The sequence below is a fragment of the Talpa occidentalis genome, unplaced genomic scaffold, assembly GCF_014898055.3.
Source record: "Talpa occidentalis isolate TD23 unplaced genomic scaffold, MPIMG_talOcc4v2.1 talOcc4.12, whole genome shotgun sequence".
NCBI classification, from domain to species: domain Eukaryota; kingdom Metazoa; phylum Chordata; class Mammalia; order Eulipotyphla; family Talpidae; genus Talpa; species Talpa occidentalis.
In genome coordinates, this window is record NW_023601212.1 from 44,885,863 (window position 1) to 44,906,529 (window position 20,667).

The following is a 20,667-nucleotide window of genomic DNA, read 5'->3' on the forward strand; positions in this document are numbered from 1 at the left end:
AAATCCTCAATAAAATTTTAGCTATCAGAATCCAACAATGTATCCATAAGATAATTCACCACGACCAAGTTGGATTCATTCCAGGGGCACAAGGATGGTTTAACATCCGAAAATCAATCAAAGTTATCCAACACATCAACAAAAAGAAATATAAAAACCATATGATAATATCAATAGATGCTGAGAAAGCTTTCGACAAAGTGCAACACCCATTCATGATAAAAGCCCTTGAAATTCTTGGGATACAAGGAACATACCTCAACATCATAAAGGCCATCTATGACAAGCCAACAGCCAGTATCATTCTCTTTTTTTTTTTTTTTTTTTTTTTTTAAAGATTTATTTATTTATTTATACAAGCACTGGGTACAGTCAGAAGCACGGGAGGGTGAGAGAATTCACCAGAGCCAGAGCGGGGAGCAGAGCAGGCAGAGGGACTGAGGTACACTGCTGAGGGGAGCAGCGGGCGGCAGGAGAGGTCTGCGCGCCATGTGGGATCATCCTCCAGCGGCCGGGGAGCAGCCGGGGATCGAACCGGCGCTGCAGAGGCTGCGGGCAGCTTCGCAACCCAGTGCTCAACCACTGCGCCACCGGGGAGGCCCCAGTATCATTCTCAATGGTGAAAAGCTGAAAGCAATTCCATTAAGATCTGGAACAAGACAAGGATGTCCACTCTCACCACTGCTTTTCAATATAATACTGGAAGTCCTAGCCAGAGCAATAAGACAAGAGAAAGACATCCAAGGAATCCAAATAGGAAAAGAAGAAGTCAAACTATCACTATTTGCAGATGATATGATACTATACATAGAGAACCCCAAAATCTCCACAGAAAAACTAATTCAACTCATCAATCAATTCAGTAAAGTGGCAGGATACAAAATCAACACGCAAAAGTCAGTAGCCTTCCTATACACAAACAATAAATCTGAAGAAGAAGAAATCAAAAAAACCACCCCTTTTATTATCGAAACAAAAAAAATCAAATATTTGGGAATAAATCTAACAAAAGAGGTAAAGGACCTATACAAAGAAAACTATAAAACACTGTTAAAAGAAATAGAAGAAGCACAAAGAAATGGAAAGACATCCCCTGCTCATGGATTGGAAGAATAAAACATTATTAAAAATGGCCATCCTACCAAAAGCAATATACAGATTCAATGCTATTCCAATAAAAATTTCAATGTCATTTCAAAGAAATAGAACAATTATTGATGAAATGCTCATGGAATCACCAAAAACCCCGAATAGCCAAAGCTCTACTGAAAAAAAAAGAAGGAAATGGAGGCATCACACTCCCAGACTTCAGACTCTACTACAAAGCATAATCATCAAAACTGCATGGTATTGGCACAAGAACAGCATACAGACCAATGGAATCGAATAGAAAATCCAGAAATAAACCCACAGATTTATGGTCAACTAATCTTTGACAAAGGAGCAAAGACTATGCATTGGAGCAAAGAAAGTTTGTTCAATAAATGGTGCTGGGAAAACTGGGTCGCTACATGCAAAAGAATGAAGCTTGACCACTACCTCACACCATACACAAAAATCAACTCAAAATGGATTAAGAGACAGACATAAGACCTGAAACCATAAAATACATAGAAGGAAATATAGGCGAAACACTACGGGATTTGCACATCAAAGACATCTTTACAGACACATCACCCAAAGCAGTGATAGTGAAGAGAAAGATAAACAGCTGGGACTACATCAAATTAAAGAGCTTCTGCACAGCAAAAGAGACAATAACAAAAACAAAGAGAAACCCCACCAACTGGGAGAACATTTTTGCACCCAACACTAATGATAAAGGACTGATCACAAAAATCTGCAAAGAGCTGATGAGACTCAGCAACAACAAAGAAAATAATCCAGTCAAAAAATGGGCAGAAGAGCTAAAAAGAAACTTCTCTGAAGAGGAAATGCAAAATGGCCAACAGACATATGAAAAAAAATGTTCAACATCACTTGTAATCAGGGAATGCAAATCAAAACTACCATGAGATACCATCTCACACCAGTGAGAATGGCACATATTAAAAAAACTAGCAACAACAAATGTTGGCGAGGATGTGGAGAAAAAGGAAATCTTGTGCACTGTTGGTGGGAGTGCAAACTGGTCCAACCACTATGGAGAGCTGTGTGGAGATTTCTGGACCTACTAAACATAGAGCTTCCATATGATCCAGCAATTCCACTCCTAGGTATTTACCCAAAGGACACAGAAACATCAATTCCAAAGAGCACCTGCACTCCTATGTTTATAGCAGCACTGTTTACAATAGCTAAGCTTTGGAAACAACCCAAATGCCCAAAAATAGATGACTGGATCAAGAAGATGTGGTACATATATACCATGGAATATTACTCAGCATTCAAAAAAGATAAACACATGCAATTTTGCAGCAACATGATGGCACTGGAAGGGATCATGCTCAGCGAAATAAGCCAAAAAGAAAAAGAAAAATACCGGCTGGTCTCACTCATAGCAGGAATCTAGAAAACTTAATAAGGGACCAGGGAAAATGAATATAAGAAAGTGAAAATCAAATCAACAAAAAACTATGAACCAGAGACACTTTTTGGGGGTGGGGGGCGGGAGGGAAGGATTGGGGTCAGAATGGGACGTTTGCAATTGTATGGGGGAATATAAAAATAAAATTTAATATTTAAAAAAAAAAAAGGATTAAAGAATTAGACATAAGACCTGAAACCATAAAATATATAGAAGGAAATATAGGCGAATCACTACGTGATTTGCACATCAAAGACATCTTTACAGACACATCACCCAAAGCAGTGATAGTGAAGGAGAAGATAAACAGCTGGGACTACATCAAATTAAAGAGCTTCTGCACAGCAAAAGAGACAATAACAAAAACAAAGAGAAACCCCACCAACTGGAGAGACATTTTTGCACCCAACACTAATGATAAAGGACTGATCACAAAAATCTGCAAAGAGCTGATGAGACTCAACAACAACAAAGAAAATAATCCAGTCAAAAAATGGGCAGAAGAGCTAAAAAGAAACTTCTCTGAAGAGGAAATGCAAATGGCCAACAGGCATATGAAAAAATGTTCAACATCACTTGTCATCAGGGAAATGCAAATCAAAACTACCATGAGATACCATCTTACACCAGTGAGAATGGCACATATTAAAAAAACTAGCAACACAAAATGTTGGTGAGGGTGTGGAGAAAAGGAACTCTTCTGCACTGTTGGTGGGAGTGCAAACTGGTCCAACCACTGTGGAAAGCTGTGTGGAGATTTCTGGACCTACTAAACATAGAGCTTCCATATGATCCAGCAATTCCACTCCTAGGTATTTACCCAAAGGACACAGAAAACATCAATTCCAAAGAACACCTGCACCCCTATGTTTATAGCAGCACTGTTTACAATAGCTAAGCTTTGGAACAACCCAAATGCCCCAAATATAGATGACTGGATCAAGAAGATGTGGTACATATACACCATGGAATATTTACTCAGCATTCAAAAAAGATAAACACATGCAATTTGCAGCAACATGGATGGCGCTGGAAGGGATCATGCTCAGCGAAATAAGCCAAAAAGAAAAAGAAAAATACCGGATTGTCTCACTCATAGCAGGACTCTAGAAAACTTAAATAAGGGACCAGGAAAATGAATAACTATAAGAAGTGAAAATCAAAATCAACAAAAACTATGAACCAGAGACACTTTTAGGGGGGCAGGGGCGGGAGGGGAGGGATTGGGGTCAGAATGGGGGCGCTGCAATTGTATGGGGAATATAACAATAAAATTTATTATCTAATAAAAAAAAAAGTTATGTGCACAAGGAAATGTCTGATTTCTATGTTAATAATAAGAAGAAATAATAAAGTGTTCATGAATGTGAGCAAGGCAATCTGAAAGAGGAAATGAGTAGGAGAAGGGTAAATTGGTGAATGGGTAGTGGAGAGTGGAGCCTAGTTTTTGAAGGTGTGGAATTTTAACTTAATTCTCCATGGGAAAGTAACCATGACAATAAGTTCAGCAGGAGTTAAAATACAGAAAGATATCTCTGGCTAGAAGTTTGTCAGCCTGTGTCAGGAAATATGGCAAGGAACTAAAATAAAGCCACATATTAGAGACCAAGTGGTGTGGAAACAATTGAGATAATTGAAAATAGGAGAAATAAATCAACCTCCTCTCCTCATCAGTGATAATCATTCATTTAATAAATAAAGGAGCTGTGTCACCCTCCACATATATTGATTAAATCCCACACCACCTGAGTAGAGACAGCTCCTCCCAAAAGATGGGTGTAGACATTAGACTTTAGAATAGATTGGTTGGCTTGCTAGTTTCAAATACCAATGCTGTCATATATCTGTCATTCAAACTCCATTTTCTGATTTGAAAAACACTGACTCAATATCACTTAGAAAAGTCTGTTATGAAGTCATCTTTAAAATTCCCCTACTTTTATTCATGAAAAGATATTTCCTTTCATGAATTGTGGTTTCTTTCTTTGCTTAAACTTTTAGTGGGATGTTTAAATACTAAAATCAAATCAAAGATTTCACTCCTTTCTCTTTAAGTTGTTTTTTGCTCAGTTATTAGTTCTTCTGAAAATTGGTGTAACTGGGGTTGGAGAACTGCCAGAATCAAGGAAGCGTTCTTCTCATTACAATCTCTCAGGGGCACCTGAGCTTGTTAGATCCAGTCCTCATGTCCATTTTATTTGTCTCTCTTCTTCTACTGATCAGAGTTTTTTTATGTTTATATAACTACAGAGCATGAAATGGTAATATCCAAATGTAGTCTCATCTTTATATGCCCACAGGCTACCTGCTGGAAATGGGTGCTATTTCTACATTCCTCAGGAAAACATTATTTTTTTTTACAGTGTGCCTTGTATTTATTGCTTTCATAGTCAGTAGTGTTTGGGGGAGAAGGTAGGAAAGCATGGTATCAATACAACCTTAGAAAGCTATCCCACAGTGTGTGTGTTTGTGTGTGTGTGTATGTGTGTGTATGTGTGAGAGAGAGAGAGAGAATTATATGACAGATTCTGGAATGCTAAGAAAAAAAGAAATGATGAAGGAAGTCTGTTTTATTCATGGATACATTAAAGTGAAATTAATGAATCATAGGGAATAAGGGGAACAAGGACTCTCTACTTGACATTTTAGCATAAATGAAGAGGCTGCCTCCACCATCCCAAAAGATGTTAAATATCCAGACAGAGAGCAAAGTTATAACCTATGAAGGTTGCATCACTGATGTGAACTTGTTGTGCTCTTTAGATCACTGGACACCTTGTTCTGAGTGTGATGGCCTACGATAGGTTTGTAACCATCTGCTGCCCTCTGCTGCCCTTTATGGTGTCCTAGAGCATGACTCTCCTGAATTCCATATTACATGGGTCAATACTTTTGTGGTTTTCCTTTAGTGCAGATTTGAAAGTCCCCCACTTTTCCCTGTGAATTTAATCAGGTGGTTCACTTGCAAATTCTGAGAACTTTCTAAATCATATGCTGATATATTTTGTAGCCAGAATGCTGGGTGATGTTGCCCTCATTGGACAATTATTCTATGATACTTTCTTCCAAATGTGGAATCTCATCAACTCCGGCAAAAGATAACAAGTTTTCCACCTATATCTTTCTACTGGTTTTCTATCTTAGTGTGTATAAGAGTAGGACTGTGCATTACTTCTGCTGCTTCCCACTCACATTCAAATGTTGCAACCTCAGTGTGGTACACCGTGGTCACACCCCTACTGAAAACCTTTATCTTGGATCAGAAATATTGGAAGTTCTCATTTATATATTTACTCAGTATGATTTTTTTTAAAGAATAGTTTCTTTAAATGACATATATAATCCCAAGAGATTTTTCTTTTGTTTTACTTAAAGTATAACAATGAGAACTACTTCTATGTAAAATAAATACATGACTATTGAGGCCATTTACATATTTTTTATTGTAGAGGAAAGTCTCAGGCCAAAATTTTGACTTTTACATTCATCATTCTTTTCTACAGTGCTATCTTAATTGCTTTTCCTAGTAATGTAAACTTTACTTTTTTACATCGGGTATCCTGGTGTATACTCTCATTGTCTTATTCAGCTAGATGTACACATTATATGGAGTGTTTTAATGGTTTTTTAAATGTTATTTTTTGTTTGAAAATTTGCAACCCTGCCTAGAAATATGACTCCTTTAAGTTCCTCAAATAAAATATATTCCCCTTTGTAATTTTTTTCATAATCACTAAAGGCAGTAATTTCTTAGTTATAGGGAAGGGAACTTAATGATGCCCTCATAATACAGCTCTCTGAAATAAAGTTGAAGAACAGAATAATTGTGAGCACTGTCTTCTATAGTACAAATTACAATGCTAAGAATTAACAGAATATTGCAAGTTTTTTCACTTCTACTACTTTTGTTATTGTATCTGTCAGCTACAGTTGTATAACAAGTCATCCTAAAAGAAAATGGTTTACTATAGCTCCAGTTTAATTTTGTTGAGTTGAGTTGAGCTTAAGGGATTGGTTTTGGTTCCCTCCAATTTTTTTCAATTATATTATTTTTTATTGAGATGATGTGGGTTTATAACACGTACATGATTTAGGTGTAGAGGTTCACACCTTTTCACATGTATGTTACCACAACACACCCATGACCAAAGCACCCACAGTCCTCCAACATATTGCACTGGGCTCCCTCCCCACTTCCCTCTTCACCACCAACATGACCCACTGGTAGCCACAAATCTGTAGTCAGATTTCTAGTGTTTGTTTTCTCTTAGTTTTTTCCATTTCTTTGTTTTGTTTCTTTTTATTATACATATAAGTGCAATCATCCAGTATTTGTCTTTTTTTAAATAAGTTTGTATAGTAGGACGTGTTTCATCTCTATGAGCTCTCTCCTAGGTATAGCCAGCCAGATGTCTCTTCTGATCTTTATTGGAATTTTAATATATTGGGAATTCCGTTACTGTGACTGATTAGGAAGGACTTTATAGAGAGACAAATGTATCTTACTGCACATGTCCTTTCTCCTCCAGCAAGTCTTCCTGGAACTCAAGTCACATGACTGAGCCAGGATTCTAGAGGGAGCAATAGAAATACATTAGAGTAAAATTTGTAACATTATTGCTTTATTAGTAAAGAAGAAAGGTCTCATATCAATGTTTCTATATTAAGAAAGTAAGATAAATAGAATAAATGAAGCACAATGCAAATAGAAGGAAAGAAATGCTCATACTAGGAGAAACACTACATGACATGCACTTCAAAGACATCTTTACAGACACATCACCCAAAGCAGTGATAGTGAAGGCAAAGATAAACAGCTGGGACTACATCAAATTAAAGAGCTTCTGCACAGCAAAAGAGACAATAATAAAAACAAAGAGAAACCACACCGACTGGGAGAACATTTTTTCACCCAACACTAATGATAAAGGACTGATCACAAAAATCTGCAAAGAGCTGATGAGACTCAACAACAACAAAAAAAAATAATCCAGTGAAAAAATGGGCAGAAGAGCTAAAAAGAAACTTCTCTGAAGAGGAAATGCAAATGCCCAACAGGCATATGAAAAAATGTTCAACATCCCTTGTAATCTGGGAAATGCAAATCAAAACTACAATGAGATACCATTTTACACCAGTGAGAATGGCACATATTAAAAAAAAAAAAACAGCAACAAATATTGGCCAGGATGTGGGGAAAAAGGAACTCTTCTGCACTGTTGGTGGGAGTGCAAACTTGTCCAACCACTATGGAAAGCTGTGTGGAGATTCCTCAACCTACTAAAGATAGAGCTTCCATATGATCCAGCAATTCCACTCCTAGGTATTTACCCAAAGGACACTGAAACATTAATTCAAAAGGGCACCTACACCCCTATGTTTATAGCAGCACTATTTCAATAGCTAAGCTTTTGAAACAACCCAAATGCCCAAATACAGATGACTAGATCAAGAAGATGTGGTACATATACACAATGAAATATTACTCAGCAATCAAAAAAGATAAACTCATGCAATATGCAGCAACATGGATGGAGCTGGAAGGGGTCATGCTCAGCAAAATAAGCCAGAAAGAAAAAGAAAAATATCGGATGATCTCACTCATAGCAGGAATTTAGAAAACCTAAATAAGGGACCAGGAAAAAGACTAATTATATAAAGAAAAATTCAAAATCAACAAGAAATTATAGACCAGTGACACACTAAGGGGGGTGGGGAAAGAGGAGGGATCAGGGCCAAAATAAGGGGGATGGGAATTGTATGGGGAATATAACCAAAATGAAAATGCATACACTGTGCAAAAATGAAAAAAAGATGTAAGAATTATATAAAATAAAATATTAAATAAAAATAAAAATTAAAAAAAGAAATGCCTATACTGACAAGAGCAGAAATCAATGAAATTAAAAGCAGGATAAAAATGGAAAAAATCAATAGAACCAAAACTGGTTCTTTGAAAATATTGATAAAATTAATACATGTTTAACCAGATTGACCAATAGGAAAGGAAGAAATTACCAGGATTGAAAAATAGGACATACCATTTAAATTTTAGACATGAAAAAGGTAATAAGAGACCATATGAGCAACTCTATGTCCATTAATTAAACTAAAACATAAAATTGAGCAATTGATTCCAAAACACTAACTGCCAAACTTACAAAGAAAGATGTAGTCTGAATCATCATATGTAAGGACCTAATGTCTATCTGGTTAAAAAATGTATAAACATACAAAACTTCAGATCCAGATATATTCACTAGCAATTTCTAAAACAGAACTTATACCAATTCTACATAATAACTCCCAAAAGGCATCATTAAAAAAAAAAAAAAAAAGGAAATGCAAGGACTGGGAAAAAAGCATTTAAAACATATATATATAAAATTAGCAGACAATTTATATCAAGAATATATAAGGCCCTTCTACAACTCGATAGTACAAATAAATACAACCTAATTCTAACAAATGGTCATAAGACTGAAAAGATCCTTTACTAAAAAGACATAGAACTGACCAGAGCTTCCATGGTGGCATAGAGGTTTAGTCTCTGTGTTCTCAGAGCTATTACCACTAACCACATAGGGCACAGCAAACCTCTCCTCTCTCACCTGCTGTACCCTCAGCAGTTTATTTCAGTACATCTGCCTGTTCTGCTCCCCACTCTGTCTCTAGTGGATGGTCTCAATCCCTGCACTTCTAGCCTACATCCCAGCTTTTCTATCCAAAAATTAATTTTTTTTAAAAAGACATAGAATTAACCAAGAAACACAGAGAAAAAGTTCACCATTATTCGTTACCAAGAAATATTGAAACCAACATAAAATACTTTACCCCCTTAAGAGTGAGAAGAATGTAAAAAATAAAAATACTGGCAATACCAGGTATTGGACAGAAAGGGCTGACTAGGATTCTCATACATCACTGACGTCAGTGTAAGACACAACCATGTTGTTACCAGTAGTAGTTTCCTATAAAATGATTCATATACACAGCCTGCGTTGTACCAAACTACTCCAGTTCCTTATCCAAGAACTAGAAAAAACATTTTTATTCCTTTTGCCACTATCGTAACTGAAACTTTCTTAAATTCCTTTTTAAACAGTTCATCATTAGTATATATAAATACACCCCTGATTTTGTCTGTTAATTTTATATCTGTAACTTTATTGAAAGGGTTTATTAGTTATTAATTTTTTAAGATTTATTTATTTATGCATACAAGAGCTGGGGTACAGGCCAGAGATGCAGTGGGTGAGAGGATCCACCAGAGACAAAGTGGGGAGAAGAACAGGCAGACTGACTGAAATACACTGCTGAGGGGAGCAGCAGGTGAGACAGGAGAGGTCTGCCTCGTGATGTGGGCCTCTCCCTGGCCGGCCAGGGATCGAACTAGTGCTACAGAGGCTGTGGGTTGCTTCATAGTGTGGTGCTTAACACCTTGTGCCACCAGGGAAGCCCATCAAATGGTTTATTAGTTATATAACAATTTTTGGTGGAGCCTTTAGCATCTTCTACATATATCATCTGCAAATACAGTGTTCTTACTTTCTGATTTGGATGACTTCTCCATTTCTAATAACTATAATTACAATTTTCATTATTCTGTTCAATAGAAGCAGTGACAGAGGGTGTCAGTGCCCTTTACTAGCAATTAGAGGGAAAGTTCTCATTTCTGAGGGATTGGGGTCAGAATGGGGAGGTTGCAATTGTATGAGGAATATAAAAATAAAATTTATTATTAAAAAAATAATAATTATTAACAACAATGATAATCATGAAGATTGTTTTGCAAGATGGAATATTTGTCCAACCACTAAAAATAAAATGACAGTGTAGATGGCCAAAAAAAAGAATTTGATACTAGCTCTTCACTATGACCATTATTATGTTAAGTTCTTTCTATACCTATTTTGCTGAGAGATTTTATCATGAATGGATGTTGTGCTAATGTGGTATATCACATTGATTGACTTGCATCTTGTTGAAATGTTCTATTATCCCAGAGAGAAGTTCCACTGGGTCATTTCATGCAATCATTTGAATTTTAAATTATCCGATTAAATTTAGTTACTTACTATTCTATTGGGGATTTTTGCATATGTGTTTATCAATGATATTGGTCTGTAGTTTTACATTATATGGTGTTTTTTTCTGACTATAATATCACAGTAATTCTGAGGTCATGAAATGGCTTGGAAGTGTTTTTTTGTGTTTCAGAAGACTTTAAGGGAGATTGGAACTCATTCTACCTTGAATGTTTTGTAGAATTCACATGCAAGTCCTATGATCCTGGGCTTTCCTGTGAAGTCTTATGGTTACTGATTCAATCCCTTATTTATAATTGGCTTGTTCAGGCTTCTATTTGTTCTTGATTCAGTCTCAGTGTTCTTGTTTTCTAAGAAATTATCCATTTGTCTAAGTTTTCTAATTCGTTGACATATGATTGACTATATTATCACTTGCATTTTTATTTCAGAGGTGCATATTGCAACTCTTCCCTTCTATTTTTCAATTTGATTTTTCCCCCAGGGGAAGCTAAGGGTTTATTAATTTATTTTGTTTTAAAATAACAACTATAATTTTTTTTTAATTTTCTTTTATTCTTTTATAGTTTAGTTGAATTATTTTTGCTCTAATTGTTGTTATTCCATCTTTCCTTCTAACATTGGACTTAGTTCATTCTTTTTTTTTACTTTTTTTCCTTGAAGTCTGTTGATAAAATTACCTTGTTAATTTGAGATCATCCTCCATAGTAAGTATTTATTGTATTTATTGTGTTCTCTGAAATGAAAGTGTTAATTACAGTAACACCAAGAGTTAAGATTAAAAAAACATGAGGGTTCCAACCCAGGAGGCAGTGGGCAGATTTTACTCTGTGAAAACTGTTCCAATAATCACAAATATGAGTTTAGTTTATATAGACAGAAACAGTGAGTCATATATGTCAAAAAAATATACTACTCTTGACAGCGGTGATACCAAAATGCCTGCCATTTCAGTTCCCTTGGCCAATCAAGGGAAACAGAGATTGAGGGGAAGGAAAGTAGCTTAATTTGTCGACAAATTGAGGAGGGCAGTAGATTCAATCTGCAAAACACCACCTTGCTCTTTGGCAGTGCAGGGTGTTAATCTAGTGTCACAAATGAACAGAAGGGGAAGTGGGAAAGTGTGGCTTGTCTGTCCTTGGACATAAAAATCTGGAGATTCTGCTTGACACCAGCTTTCTTGTGCCATCATCTGGTGGTCAGCAATTCTGATGCTATATTTGTAGCAAAGCTCTTTTCCTTTGAAATGTAAAAGAGCAGGGTTCATGAAGCCTGGAGGTGAATAAAGGAAATAGGAGGGCTTATCTGATGGGACAGAGAGAGGCACACTTTGTTGTTGCATCAACAGTCTTCTGGTTTTGGTCCATAGGCTTAGATGTTGCCATTTCCTGAGTCATCTTGATCTAAGGAAATGTTGATGACCTCTGTGTGCAGAGGAGAGAAAATGCTGGGGTTTGATCAACTTCTCTAATTTCTAAAAAATTCATTATGGAGATATAAAAGCTAGGGACAATTGTTTAAATCTTTTTTTTTCTGGGTGTTTGGTTATCAGTGGGTTGAAAGGCTGGTTTACCCACAGGGAACAATTTCCTGCATTACTGTTTACAGAACAGGAAGAAAATTGATTCTGATGCTTAAGTCTGTGCAATTTGCATTGTTGTCTTGCTGACTGGGCTTGGGGGGGTTGCAGGCAGGTGGTTCCCAGAAGATTTATTCTATTTCACAATTGCTGTAAGTTTCCCTCTTAGTGTTACTATTGCTGAATCCCATAAGTGTGAGTGGGTGTGTTTTCATGAGTGACTTTTGAAATATTTTTTTAAAGATTTATTTATTTATTTATACAAGCACTGGGTACAGTCAGAAGCTCTGGAGGGTGAGAGAATTCACCAGAGCCAGAGCAGGGAGCAGAACAGGCAGACTGAGGAAACACACTGCTGAGGGGAGCAGCAGGCGTGGCAGGAGAGGTCTGTCGCGCACCATGTGGGACCCTCGCAGGGGGCCAGGGATCAAACCAGCGCTGCAGAGGCTGCTGGCAGCTTTGCAGCCCAGCGCTCAACCTCTGTGCCACCAGGGGAGGCCCTTGAAATATTTTTAAATCCCTTATGATTCTGTCTTTGACCAAATGGTATTTCAAAATTATGTTGATAAGTTTTCACTTATTTAGGACAATTACCATTTTGTTGTTATTGATATATAGTTTAATTCTACTGTGATAAGGAAAAATATTTGGTATGGCTTCAATCTCCTTAAATTTGTTTAGACTTGTTTTGTAACCTAATATGTAACCTACTCTGAGAATGTTCTGTTGGGCTTGAGGAGAAAATGATTCCTTCCCATGCTCAGTCAAAATGTCTCTTAGATATATATATAAATGATGCATCTCATAAGAATCTTTTAAGAGCAGCAGGATGAAAAACTTGTTTATGCATTCCAATAATTATGTAAAGTTTAAAGTGTTTTGCTTAAAAGATTTTGAGACATTGTAGAGCTTAATGTGCATTTCAATTATTAACATAATTTGAGGGAAGCTCTTTTATTATCTGACTAAATATTGTCAATCCTGAGTTTGGGTTTAATGCTCACAGTCAATACAATTAAAAAACATAAGAGGGTAATATCTTTATCCCCAGAATAACTGCTGTCCTATTAATCAACACGTTCAAATGGTTGTTAAGGAAAACAATATTAATACACAGTTTTGAAATGCCAAATACCACAGATATTGGAACAACCTAAAATTGTACCTTTATACAAATAATTTTTTTAGTCTATGGAACTTAAGTATTGTTCTTTTTTTATATATTTTATTTTATATATTTCTTATATCATTTTTCATTTTGAACAATGCATGCATTTTCATCTTGGTTATATTCCCCATATAATTGCAACCCCCTTATTTTGACCACAATCCCTCCTCTCCCTGCCTCCACCCCCCCCGTAGTGGGTCTCTGGCCTATAGTTGCTTGTTGATTTTGATTTTTCCTTTATTATAGTTACTCCTTTTCCTGGTCCCTTATTCAGTTTTTCTAAATTCCTGCTATGAGTGAGACCATCCGGTATTTTTCTTTCTTTCTGGCTTATTTCACTAAGCACGATCCCTTACAGTTCCATCCATGTTGCTGCAAATTGCATGAGTTTATCGTTTTTGATTACTGAGTAATATTCCATTGTGTATATATACCATATCTTCTTTTTTTTATTTTTTTAAACATTCGTCTTTTATTTATTTAAATTTATACAAGCACTGGGTATAGTCAGAAGTGCAGGAGAGTGAGAGAATTCACCAGAGCCAGAGCGGGGAGCAGAGCAGGCAGAAGGACCGAAGTACACTGCTAAGGGGAGCAGCGGGTGGCAGGAGAGGTCTGCGTGCCATGTGGGACCCTTCTCCAGTGGCCAGGGAGCAACCAGGGATCGAACCGGCGCTGCAGAGGCTGCGGGCAGCCTCGCAATCCAGAGCTCAACCGCTGTGCCACCGGGAAGGCCCTATACCATATCTTCTTGATCCAGTCATCTGTTTTTGGGCATTTGGGTTGTTTCTAAAGCTTAACTATTGTAAATAGTGCTGCTATAAACATAAGGGTGCAGGTGCCCTTTGGAATTAATGTTTTTGTGACCTTTGGGTAGATCCAGTAGTGGAATCGCCAGATCTTATGGAATCTCTATATTTAGTAGGTTGAGGAATCTCCACACAGCTTTCCATGGTGGTTGGACCAGTTTGCACTCCCACCAACAGTGCAGGAGAGTTCCTTTTTCTCCACATCCTCTCCAACACTTGTTGTTGCTAGTTTTTTTTAATATGTGCCATTCTTATTGGTGTAAGATGATATCTCATTGTAGTTTTGATTTGAATTTCCCTGATTACAAGTGAAGTTGAACATCTTTTCATATGCCTGTTAGCCATTTGCATTTCCTCTTTGGAGCAATTTCTTTTTCGTTCTTCTGCCCATTTTTTGACTGGATCATTTTCTTTGTTTTTGTTGAGTCTCATCAGCTCTTTGTAGATTTTTGTGATCAGTCTTTTATCATTAGTATTGTGTGCAAATTTTTTTCCGAGTCGTTGGGGTTTCTCTTTCTTTGGTTATTGTCTCTTTTGCTGTACAAAAGCTCTTTAATCTTTTATCAGCTGTTGATCTTTGCCTTCACTATCACTGCTTTGGGTGATGTGTCCGTAAAGATGTCTTTGAGGTTCATGTCATGTAGTGTTTTGCCTATATTTTCTTCTATATATATTTTATGGTTTCAGGTCTTATGTCTAGTTCATTAATCCATTTTGAGTTGTTTTTTGTGCATGGTGTGAGGTAGTAGTCAAGTTTCATTCTTTTGCATGTAGCGACCCAGTTTTCCCAGCACCATTTATTGAACAAACTTTCTTTGCTCCAATGCATAATCTTTGCTCCTTGTCAAAATTAGTTGACCTTAAATCTGTGGGTTTATTTCTGGATTTTCTATTCAGTTCCATTGGTCTGTTTGTCTGTTCTTGTTCCAATACCATGCAGTTTTTGTTTTTTTTTTTTTTGTTTTTTATTTTTTAAAGATTTATTTTTATTTATTTATACAAGCACTGGGTACAGTCAGAAGCGCGGGAGGGTGAGAGAATTCACCAGAGCCAGAGCGGGGAGCAGAACAGACAGAAGGACCCAAGTACACTGCTGAGGGGAGCAGCGGGCAGCAGGAGAGGTCTGCGGGCCATGTGGGACCCTCCTCTGGTGGCCAGGGAGCAGCCGGGGATCGAACCGATGCTGCAGAGGCTGCAGGCAGCTTCGCAACCCAGCGCTCAACTGCTGCACCACTGGGGAGGCCCAATACCATGCAGTTTTGATGATTATGGCTTTGTAGTATAGTTTGAAGTCTGGGAGTGTGATGCTTCCATTCCTTTCTTTTTTTTTCAGGAGGGTTTTGGCTATTTGGGGTTTTTTGGTGGCTCCATATAAATTTCATCAATATTTGTTCTATTTCTTTGAAATTTTTATTGGAATAGCATTGAATCTGTAGATTACTTTTGGTAGGATGGCCATTTTGATAATGTTAATTCTTCTGATCCATGAGCAGGGGATGTCTTTCCATTTCTTTGTGTCTTTTTCTATTTCTCTTAATAGTGTTTTATCATTTTCTTTGTATAGGTCCTTTACCTCTTTTGTTAGGTTTGTTCCCAAGTACTTGATTTTTTTTTGTTTCAATAATAAAAGGGATGGTTTTCTTGATTTCTTCTTCTTCAGATTTATTGTTTGTGTATAGGAATGCCACTAATTTTTGTGTGTTGATTTTGTATCCTGCCACTTTACGAAACTGATTGATCAGTTTAATAGTTTTTCTGTGGAGTTTTTAGGGTTCTCTATGTATATTATCATATCATCTGAGAATAGTGATAGTTTGACTTCTTCCTTGCCTATTTGGATTCCTTGTATGTCTTTCTCTTGTCTTATTGCTCTGGCTAGGACTTCCAGTATTATGTTGAAAAGCAGTGGTGAGAGTGGACATCCTTGTCTTGTTCCAGATCTTAATGGGAATGTTTTCAGCTTTACACCATTGAGAATGATATTGGCTGTGGGCTTGTCATAGATGGCCTTTATGATGTTGAGATATATTCCTTATATGCCAAGAATTTCAAGGGCCTTTATCATAAGTGGGTGCTGTACTTTGTTGAATGATTTCTGAGCATCTACGGATAGTATCATATGTTTTTTATATTTCTTTTTGTTGATGTGTTGGATTACATTGATTGATATTCTTGACCCATGCTTGTATCCCTGGAATAAAGCATACTTGGTCGTGGTGAATTATCTTATGGATACATTGTTGGATTCTGATAGCTAAAATTTTATTGAGGATTTTTCATCAGTTTCATTGGAAATATTGGCGTGTCATTTTCTTTTTGTGTGTTGTCCTTGTTTGGTTTTGGTCTTAGTGTAATGTTAGCTTCATAAAACATATTTGTTATTGTCCCTTCCTTCTCAAATTTTTGAAAGAGCTTATGAAGGATAGGCACTAATTCATGTCTGAATGTTTGGTAGAATTCATTTGCAAATCCATCTGATCCTGGCTTTTGTTTTTGGGAAGGGCTTTGATTACCATATTCAAATAATAATATTACAAAAAATGTTTTATTGGAAGTTTTTGGCATAGACTTTTATATTCTTATGCAGAAACTCTGCACTATTATTTTTTTTAATGATGGGCACTCAAATTCCTTATGTTAGAAGAAATATTTCTTTAAATATTCTCTTAAAACCCCTATGTTTATAGCAGCACTATTTACAATAGCTAAGCTTTGGAAACAGCCCAAATGCCCAAAAATAGATGACTGGATCAAGAAGATGTGGTACATATATACCATGGAATATTACTCAGCATTCAAAAAAGATAAACACATGCAATTTGCAGCAACATGGATGGCACTGGAAGGGATCATGCTCAGTGAAATAAGCCAAAAAGAAAAAGAAAAATACCGGCTGGTCTCACTCATAGCAGGAATCTAGAATACTTAAATAAGGGACCAGGAAAATGAATAACTATAAGAAAGTGAAAATCAAAATCAACAAAAACTATGAACAAGAGACACTTTTTGGGGGGTGGGGTGCGGGAGGGGAGGGATTGGGGTCAGAATGGGGGGATTGCAATTGTATGGGGAATATAAAAATAAAATTTATTAATTAAAAAATAAATAAATAAAAGCTTAACAATTATGAAATGTATTTTAAAAATTGCATTGATAATTTCATGGGTAGTAAAATTTTATTTTTTATATTAAATGAGAAAAAATGGAAAAATGTAGCAATGAAACTCATTTTTCTCCAACAAAATAGATTATAAAATTTTAATTTTTAAAAGAAGGAATTTAGATATAAAGGAAAAAAGAACAACAGGAAAAATAAATTTTCAAGATTCTGTTTAATTTTTATATACCCTAAATATGTATGGGTCTCTAGACATTTAGAGAAAGAATTCACCAGAGAGTTTTGACTTTATTATTTATTACCCAGGCAAGGCTTTATTAGAGGGAACCATTGCCAGAAAGGAGAATTTAGCCTGGCTCCTTAGGGGATTTAGGAGGAATTTTGAAAGGTAGGGTCATGAGGCAGGGCAGAGAAGGGCAGCATTATAGGTTGTTCTACTTGGGCTCTCCCTGGGCATAAGCAGACAGCTTATATATATTCCAACCATGTGTACAAGGTGCTCAGATGTTCCTCTCCTGTAAATTGTGAGATAATCATTAATCAGGATCTAATGGTCAGTTTTCTGGGGTTGGACAGGGTATAGGAACAGGGCCCACCAATGCACAGTTTAATACACCTGTTCAAACAGGTAGTTGAGCAAACTGAATCCCGAAGGAAAATAATGTCTGAATAAATTGATTACAATTAAGGAGATTAAAATGATGATAAAAAAGCTTCTTTAAGCAAACAAAAGCACAGGACCACATTGCTAAACTGGGAAATTCCAGCAAACATTTAGATGAATTAATATCAATCCTTCCAAAACTCTTCCAAAAAAATCAAAGCTAAAGTATATTCCTAAACTCATCTATATAGTCAGAATTACCTTGATAACAAAGACATTTTAGGACATTGTGAGAAAAGAAAATTATAGGCCAATACTCCTTACAAACATAGATGCAACAATTCTCAATTAAATATTAATTAGCAAACCAAAATGAAAAATTCATCAAGAGGCTCAGATGCCATGAATAATTGGGATTTAGTTCAGTTATGCAAGGATGATTCAACATCTTCAAATCAATGAATGTGACACAAAAACATTAACAAAATGAAAAATAAAAATCTCACAACATTTTCAAGAGCTGCAGAAAAAAAAAGCATTTAACAAAATCCAACATCTTTTCATGACAAAAACTTTATGAAAACTATATATAAAATAATGTGCTGCAGACAGAGCAGCCAATGAAGTTCTCTTCCATTAATGAAGACTCAGAGTCAAAATGAATTTGCAGTAGGGGGAGACTGGGGAGAGTGCCATCAGGAGCAGTTCTACCTTTCACTTTCCCAGCCCAAGCTTTTATTACAGAAATGACCAAAGGAAGAAGAAAATAGCATGCAATTGTGTTTATACTTATACAGATGGTAGGGTAAATGGTTTTCAGGCTTTCCTGCCCTGGCACCATTAGTATTGCCCTGCCTGATGGGGTACCTGCAGTAGTTACACTGTTGTGTTATTTACTTCTGTGGGCCGTAGGAGGAGTATTGAGATAGTCACCAATAGGAGAACAAGCAGGAGAGAAAAAGGGAGAAGTAAGCCAGAGTAGCCCTGAGTGAAGACTTGCTGGGGGCTTGGAGGCCTATTGGCCTCCTGCCCTAACCCCAGCACCCCTTCCTGCTGTGTAACTGTTTGCCACACTACATGTAAAGGTCAATAAAAGCCTGAGAAAGCCACCGATGACTCCAAGACTGTCCCTTACCCAGTCTGCTTCAATCATAGGAAGACTGCCCTGTGCCCTGGCACTACACAGATTAATAAGTTACTGCTGAAAGCAAGTGTTTCTAGTTAGTAGGCAACAGCACATCCTCAGAGAACAGAAGTCAATTCTGCGAAGAAGTTCTATTTGCAGAACTTCTAACATCCTAAAACTCAGTATGCAGAGAAAACAGGTATTCTCCCAATATTCCAGCTCCCTTTAGGGCAGCAAGCTCCCAAAAAATAATGTCCTTAATACACAATACTACAGATTCAATGTATTGCTACCAAAATTCCAATTCTATTTTTCACAGACATCCAAAGAAATCTTAAGAAAGTCAAACAAAGATGGAGCATAACACCTTCTGATTTCAAGCAATATCACAAAAGTATAGTAGTCCAAACCATATGGTTTTGACGAGAGAGAAGGAGAGAAAGGAAGATTGCTGGAACAGAATAGACAGCCCAGAAGTAAGTCAACAGATATACAGTCAATTAATGTAACAAAATAGCCAAGGATATAAAGGAGAAAGAATAATTCATTTAATTAATGGTTAGGGGAAAATTGAACAACCACAAGAAAAAGAAGGAAACTGCACCACTATTTTACCACATGCAGAAAAACCAACTCAAAATAGACAATAGACTTAGCCATAAGAACTGAAACTATAAAATCCCTGTAGAAAGAGAATAGATAGGAAGTTCCTTAATTTTTTATTTAATATCAAAAACAAAGAAAACAAAAGAATAAACAATGGGACAATCAAAGTAACAGCTTCTACAAAATACAGAAAATCATCACCAAAATTCAAATACAACCTACAGAATGGGGAAAATGCTTATAAATGATATATATTAGAAAGAGCTAACATCTAAAATTTTAGAGGCTCATAAATTCAATAGCAATATATATGTCAACATATATACATAAATCTGTATCTATCATATATATAATATGTATCATCATAAGATATATATCCTGTAATGAATCATAGGATTCCTATGACATCTTTTTTAAATAAAACAATATTATGAAAAAGCTTTGACACCATGAAATGAACCAATCATTCCCTTACAGAGAGAACATAAAAAGGTAATAACCAGTCCCTAAATCTCTTTCAACTTCAGTGATTATAGACATTACCAGAACCCATGCCTGTGAGGACATTATATATCCTTTTTCCTCATTCCCTTTTCTCAGAGATATCTTTCCCATTATTATGGTGCCATTTTCAATGAACCAAAAAGGTGCCATGATCAAATTACAGTGGTGAGCATATGTAGTTATGTTCAAAAATGTTTTCACAAACCCTAGGATGCTAGTGAATAATGTCTAACGGTGCTCTTTAACTCTTTGGACAAGGAAACTCACTTTAGAAATGCAAAGAGAAATCATTATGAAGACACCTGCATGCTAGAGACCACACAGGTAAAGTACACTGACTTCCTTCTGGGAGGAAGGAATCCAATGGGATCAGAGTCATAAAGAGATCTCCCAAGGGTCAAAACTGGAAAAAAAAAAAGGTGTATTTTTTTCTTTCTTACCTCCAAAGAACTTAATCTCTCAGGGACTAGAGCCAAAAGAGTACTTCATTAATGAGACTCTTGGGAATCTAGCCCCTAAAGCCACAGAAACTGTAAATGTTTCTGCTTATACCCTCTTAAATCTGCTTTACTAATTTC